We start from the raw sequence: 7766 nt of genomic DNA, 5'->3' as shown, positions 1-7766 counted from the left end.
TTTTTTTATATTCCCAGTGCTAGCTCAGGACTAAGCACAAAGCAGATACCCAATAGCTCAAGAAACTTTGTTAAATGCCTCTCAGAGGACTTCCCTGGTGACACAGTTGTTGAGAATCCACCTGTCAATGCAGGGGACACGGGTTCGAGCCCTGGCTCTGGAAGATCCCACATGTTGTGGAGCAATGAAGCCTGCGCACCACAACTACTGAGCCTGCATGCCACAATGAAAAGTAGCCTCCACTTGCCAAAACTAGAGAAAGCCCACGCACAGCAACGAAGACCCAACGCAGCCAAAAATTTAAAAATAAATAAATAAATGCCTCTCAGAGGTCTTTTTTAAACTCTGTGACTGCGATTATGTAATTCTATATATTTGCACAAATGAGGCTAATTTCTTCTTTTTTTGGGGGGTACGTGGACCTCTCACTGTTGTGGGCTCTCCCGTTGTGGAGCACAGGCTCCAGACGCGCAGGCTCAGCGGCCATGGCTCACGGGCCCAGCCGCTCCGCAGCATGTGGGATCTTCCTGGACCAGGGCACAGTATGTGTCCATGTCCCCTGCATCCGCAGGCAGACTTTCAACCACTGCGCCACCAGGGAAGCCCGAGGCTAATTTCTTGATAAACTTCACAGTGTTGCAATACCTTAAACCTGACAGAAAATGTAAAGCACCTACTACAGGCTCACACAAAGCTGGGACTCTGTGGGTCCCTTTCCCATTCCCTCCTCTTATATATAAGATGCATTTCAAAAATAGTTATCATTGTCTTAAAGGTTTCTAAGGCCTTCATCATCTGTAGAATTCTATTATTTAAAATCTACTGACAACTCAGTTCCTCTAGGAAATTGTTCTTAAACAACCCCACCAAACACAGATAACCTCTGAATTATCACCTCTCCTCAGCATTCATGAAGAATAGTGTTGAACTTTATTAATTTGTATCACTGATTATGTAATTTTGACTCTGTTCATCAGTATTGCATATGTCAACATTTTGTTCCCCCAACTACGTGAAAGCTTAAGGGTAAGACTCATATCTTCAATTTCTTTTGTGTCTTATCTTTTTATAGGACCTAATACTATAACACCCTCAATAAATATTGCTGACAGGTCAAATACTGACTGACAGAAGCAATTGGATAATATCTCCAAAGTGTTTTTATCTTCTCAGAGAAAAACACGAAGTAAATCCATCAGTGTTATTATTGCTTAAGTGTGTGAATAACAATTGCTACCATTAATTGAATAATGTCTTTACACATTATACTATGCTTTCTAAATAAACATGGCTTTAAATTGTAACGTAAATGCCCCAAACTTCCAAATTTATCTCTCTAGACTGAATCCCATTGCTCCAGACTTTCCTTTTTTTTTGGACACGCCTGTGGGATTTTAGTTCCCTGACCAGGGATTGAACCCGTGCCCCTTGCAGTGGAAGTGCGTAGTCCTAACCACTGGACAGCCAGGGAATTCCCAGAATATTTCAGCTTAGATCCTTCATAGACATCTTAAACTCAACGTTTCCAATACTACATTATTCTTAAAACACTCCTTTCCATTGGCTTCTATCCTACCTCCCACGCCCTCACCCACACACATCTCTAGCTACTCCTCTATCTCCTTTACCGCCTCATCATTCTCCAACTGGCCATTAGGTGTTGCAGTTACTCAAGGCTGAGTTCTAGGTTCTCACTCTCTCTCTTTAGGCTTGACTTACTAATATTATATCTTCAGCCCAGGCTGCTCCTTATATATTCTACTCTTTAATATCTCCTCTTAGATATCTCTGAGGCCTCCGCATACTCAGTGTGTCCCAACCATGCAGCTCATCCTCTCCCCTGTCCTTCTGCTTTGCCCTAAAGCAACAACAAACTGATCCTCTTCCAGTGATTCCTGCCTCAGTGAGTCTATCCAGTTATGTTTTTTGTGGGTTTCTTTTTGGCCACGCCACGTGGCTTGTGGGATCTTAGTTTCCTGACCAGGGATCGAACCCATGCCCCTTGCAGTGGAAGCACAGAGTCCTAACCACTGGACTGCCAGGGAATTCCCCATCCAGTCATGTAAACCAGGAACCTAGGAATTATCTTTATCTCCCCTTCCTCACCCCCTAATTGAATCCATCACTATGTTCTGTCCATTTCATCACTTCAGTGTGTCTTGAATCCATCTACTTCCCTCCACTCCCATGGCCTTTACTCTAGACCAATTGCCACGTCTTGCAATAGTGTACTCACGTCCACTTTTGTCCTTATCCCATTGTCCAAGCCATGAGCAGAATGATCATTTTGAAATACACATCTCACCATGTCAGCCACAGCTTAATACTGGCTTCATATTGCTTTAGGATAATGTCAAGACTCCTACACAGGCTACAAGGCTGCCAGTGGCTGTAAGACTTGACCTATTTCTCTATCTCATCTTATATCACTAACATCCTAGTTCTTCTCACTCCAGCCTCAGTGGCTTTCTTCTGTAATCACAAACCAACAATTCCACTCTTGTAAACCAGTAAATTTCATTTGCAGAAAAGTTTCATTTTAGGCAAAGCAAGCACTTTACAGTTCTTCAGTCTAGCAGCTCCCTCTATTGTCTTACACATTTGTCAGTGTGAGTGACCTGACTGAAGCCTGGAAGGACATAGAATGGTAATGCATTCGAAGTTGTGATCGGACCCTTGAAGACACCAAACTCTTCCACCATAAGCTCTGTTTCTTTTTTCTGGAACGCTTTTTCTTTTTCCTTTCCTCAGTTAAGCCCTAGTCATTCTTCACCTTTGGGTTCAAGCATCATTTCCTTAAGGAAGGTTTCTCTAAACTGGTTTAGGTCAATCCCTGTTTTATGGTCTTTTTTTTGGCCGTGCTGTGCAGCATGTGGGAACTTAGTTCCCTGAAGTACTTATTCCAGTTTAAATTTTACATAAATTTCTGTGGTTACTTGATTAAGATCTCTTTCCCGCTAGAATATAGGCTCCCTGAAGTGCAGGGACCAAGTTTTTTATTTACTATTGTATCTTTGATGCCTAGCACCTGTACAAGAAATACGTGATGAACAACAACAAAAATAAATTAGATCAGTTCTCTAATTTCCAGTTCATTGCTATATCTAATTGTAACTACACTGAGATGATGTAGTGCCTCTCCTGAAATATTCAGAAAACTCTTACTCATTTTTCAAGGCTCAGCTCAACTCTGTAGGTTTTCTTAATTCCCCCCCCACAATAGAATTGGTCTCTTCCCTCTTTGTTTCTTATAGTACTCTATGCATACCCCTCATACTGGACAGATACTGACAAATTATACTTACTTTTTTTATAACTGCTTGCTCTCTTACAAAAGTCTTTGTAGGAATTTTATCTTATTTTCATAGCTTGACCATCTAACGTAACACCTGGTGCACAGTAGGTGGACAGTAAATACGTATGGATTGAATGAATAATGATCTGTTCTGCAGGTTTAAGGGTGCACATACTGAGGAAGTGAAAGGAACATAGCACATATTATGTGCTGTGCACTGTGGTAGGTCCTTTGTCTAAACGATTTTATTTGATATCCATATCCTATCTGGGGGATCACCCATATTTTACAGGTTAGAAACTGAATATCAGGTATTTATTGTTTTAAGATCACTTACGGGACCTCCCTGGTGGAGCAGTGGTTAAGAATCCGCCTGCCAATGCAGGGGACATGGATTCAAGCCCTGGTCCGGGAAGATCCCACATGCTGCGGAGCAACTAAGCCTGTGCTGCACCACAACTGCTGAGCTTGTGCTCTAGAGCCCACGAGCCACAACTATTGAGCCCGTGTGCTGCAACCACTGAAGCCCGCGCACCTTGAGCCCGTGCTCTGCAACAAGAGAAGCCACCGCAATGAGAAGCCGGTGCACCGCAATGAAGAGTAGCCCCTGCTCACCGCAACTAGAGAAAGCCCAGGTGCAGCAACGCAGATCCAAGGCAGCCAAAAAATAAATAAAATTTAGAAAAAAAGGTCACTTACCTACTAAATAGAAAAACAGACATTCAATGTTCCTGTTCTTTTTCACTATACTCTGTTAGAAATTTAATGTATACAGTTTTGGAGGACTGTAGAAAAAGATTTGACTAAAAAATGTCACTTTTCATTTTTTGAATACCAGATTACTAGTGCCATAATAAAAAAGGAACCTGAAGCTGTTTCCTAAAATCCCTGCTTTCCTGATTAAACTTTACCTCATGTTCACAAACTTTTTCAACTGTACACTAGCCATGGAAAGCTGACGTCACAACTTAAGCATATCTAATATTATTTCTAGAGTCAAAAATAATAAGAATCATCTTTATCTTATGTAATTTCTTGAGATCTAATTACCTAAGGTCAAAACATAGGGCTTGGGCTTCCCTGGTGGCGCAGTGGTTGAGAGTCCGCCTGCCGATGCAGGGGACACGGGGTCGTGCCCCGGTCCGGGAAGATCCCACATGCTGTGGAGCGGCTGGGCCCGCGAGCCATGGCCGCTGAGCCTGCGCGTCCAGAGCCTGTGCTCCGCAACGGGAGAGGCCACAACAGTGAGAGGCCCGCATACCGCAAAAAAAACAAAAACAAAAACAAAACAAAAAAAACATAAAAAAAAAACAACCAAAGTGTGCTTTTAAAAAAAAAATCAGGGTGCTTCCCTGGTGGCGCAGTGGTTACGAATCCGCCTGCCAATGCAGGGGACACGGGTTTGAGCCCTGGTCTGGGAAGATCCCATATGACACGGAGCAACTAAGTCCATGCGCCACAACTACTGAGCCCGTGCTCTAGAGCCCGTGAGCCACAACTACTGAAGCCCGCGCACCTAGAGTCAGTGCTCTGCAACAAGAGAAGCCACCACAATGAGAAGCCTGCACACGCAACGAAGAGTAACCCCTGCTCGCCGCATCTAGAGAAGGCCGGCGCACAGCAATGAAGACCCAATGCAGCCAAAAAATAAATAAATAAGTAAATTAAATTAAAAAAAAAAGAGTAGTTAAAAAAAAAAAAAAATCAGGGAATTCCCTGGTGGCCTACTGGTTAGGATTCCAGGCTTTCACTGCCATGGCCCAGGTTCAATCCCTGGTTGGGAAACTGAGATCCCCCAAGCTGCACAGCTCCGTCAAAAAAAAAAACAAAAAACCAAACCATATAAAAGACTGTACAAATGCTACTAAAGGATCAAAGATCATGTGTTATATATCAGATAAATTATATATGACTCCAAAATTATTTAAATTATAAGGCATCTGTGATATATGATGCTTATTCCTGGTAAATATAAGTAAATAAATGTTAATGATCTGTGGTCTAAAAGAGACTACCTAGCTTAACTTAAAGATAGCTAAGGAAAAAAAAAAGTAAAATGAAACATGAAATAAATGTTAATATCTTTTACTTAAAAAAAAAAGATAGCTAAGGAAATTCCCTGGTGGTCCAGTGGTTAGGACTCTGGGCTTCCATTACAGGGGACACGGGCTAGATCCCTGCTCAGGAAACTAAGATCCTGCAAGCCTCACAGTGTGGCCAAAAACAAACAAACAAACAAACAAACAAATAAATAAGTAAATAAATAAAGATAGCTAAGGTCCATGACAATGTTTATTAAAATGAGGCCTCCCCTGGATTTTGGGAGGCCCAGGTAGGAGTAGGGGGGATGGGGGAAGGTGTAATGCCCCCCAGGCAGGGACGACCCCCTGTCCCCGGCTGGCCTAGCCTACTCAAACCTGGTATATGAGTGGGTGAAGGTGGCCATCCTCTTCAGCATCGTCAACACTGTTGCAACCACTTGGACTCTCCCCAGCCTCCCAAGTGCATCACAGCTCTATGTCTTCGTGGAGTCGCACTTTGACAGGGCATCAACAACTGGCTTTGCAAGTACATGTATGACCACATTGGTGGGGAGCACTCTGCGGTGATTCCAGAGTTGGGGGCCAGTGTGGCCACATTTGCCATCACCACTCTGTGGCTTGGGCCTTGTGATAATGTCTACCTGTGGTCATGTCTTAACTGCTTTGGCCTCAACTTTGAGCTCTGGGTACAGAAACTGGCAGAGTGGGGGTCCCTAGCGCAAATTGAGGCCTCTCTGTGGGAGCAGATGTCCCGCAGGGTCTCAGCCATCTTTGGAGCCATGAACTTTTGGGCAATCATCATGTACAACCTTGTAAGCCTGAGCAGCCTTGAGTTCACAGAGTGGGTCGCCCAGTGCCTGCTACTCACAGGGTTCCCCCAGACCACACTGGCCATCCTGTTTGTCACCTACTGTGGTGTCCAGCTGGTGAAAGAGCGAGAACGAACCCTGGTGCTGGAGGAGGAGCAGAAGCAGGACAAAGAGAAGCTTGAGTAGTAGGGAGGGGGACGGGCTCTTCTCAGCTATTCCTGGGCCCAGGTCTAGGCCAGGCCAGACGGGGCCTGACTAATGTAATAAAAGACTTTTCTACCTTGAAAAACAATAATAATAATAATAATAATAATAATAATAATAAAAGGCACATTGATTTATCCCTGTTTCATGAAACGTCGGGGTATGTGTGGGGTTGGGTGAAGCTTTCAAAGAAGGCTTTTTAAATTTATTTATTTATTTAAGCTGCGTCCTATGGCATATGAGATCTTAGTTCCCCTACCAGGGATAGAACCTGTGCCCTCTGCATCAGGAGTGTGGAGTCTTAACCACTGGATTGCCAGGGAAGTCCACAAAGAAGGCTTTTTAGGTAGTTATTGCTATATCCAGTCTATATGGTATACAGGTATTGCCCATATTTTAAAAAACTGCCTGCGACATCCCTGGTGGTCCAGTGGTTAAGACTTCGCCTTCCACTGCAGGGGGTGCAGGTTCAATCCCTGGTCAGAGAGCTAAAATCCCACATGCCTCATGGCCAAAAAACCAAAACATAAAACAGAAGCAGGGGCTTCCCTGGTGGTGCAGTGGTTAAGAATCCGCCTGCCAATGTAGGAGACACGGGTTTGAGCCCTGGTCCAGCAAGATCCCACATGCCACAGAGCAACTAAGCTCGTGCACCACAACTACTGAGCCTGCGCTCTAGAGCCTGTGAGCCACAACTACTGAAGCTCGCGTGCCTAGATAAGGGACACCTGCGCACCGCCACGAAGAGTAGCCCCGGCTCACCGCAATAAGAGAAAGCCCGCACGCAGAAACAAAGACCCAACGCAGCCAAAATAAATATATAAATAACTTTATTTTTAAAAAGAACAACAACAAAAAAACAGAAGCAGTATTGTAACAAATTCAATGAAGACTTTAAAAAAATTTATTTATTTATTTATTTATTTTTGCCTGCGTTGGGTATTCGTTGCTGCACGTGGGCTTTCTCTGGTTGCGGCGAGCGGGGGGGCTACTCTTCGTTGAGGTGCGCGGGCTTCTCATTGTGGCTTCTCTTGTTGTGGAGCACGGGCTCTAGGCATGCGGGCTTCAGTGCTTGTGGCTCGCGGGGCTAGTTGCTCTGCAGCATGGGCTCAGACCTGTGTCCCCTGCATTGGCAGGTGGATTCTTAACCACTGTGCCTCCAGGGAAGTCCCTTCAATAAGGACTTTAAAAATGGTCCACAAAAACAAAAACCTTTGCCAAACCTTTGTCCTTTGGTATTCTGTATATTTTCATCTTTACAGTTTGTGCTAACATAAACCAGTCCCTCTTTCTAAATCTATCTATCTATCTATCTATCTAGATATCTATTTATTTATTTATGGCTGTGTTGGGTCTTCGTTACTGCGCGCAGGCTTTCTCTAGTTGTGGTGAGCAGGGGCTACTCTTTGTTGTGGT

The sequence above is a fragment of the Hyperoodon ampullatus genome (assembly GCF_949752795.1).
Source record: "Hyperoodon ampullatus genome assembly, chromosome: 1".
In the NCBI taxonomy this organism is placed as follows: Eukaryota; Metazoa; Chordata; class Mammalia; order Artiodactyla; family Ziphiidae; genus Hyperoodon; species Hyperoodon ampullatus.
The sequence above is the reverse complement of the archived record's forward strand: the minus strand, read 5'-3'. Positions refer to the sequence as shown.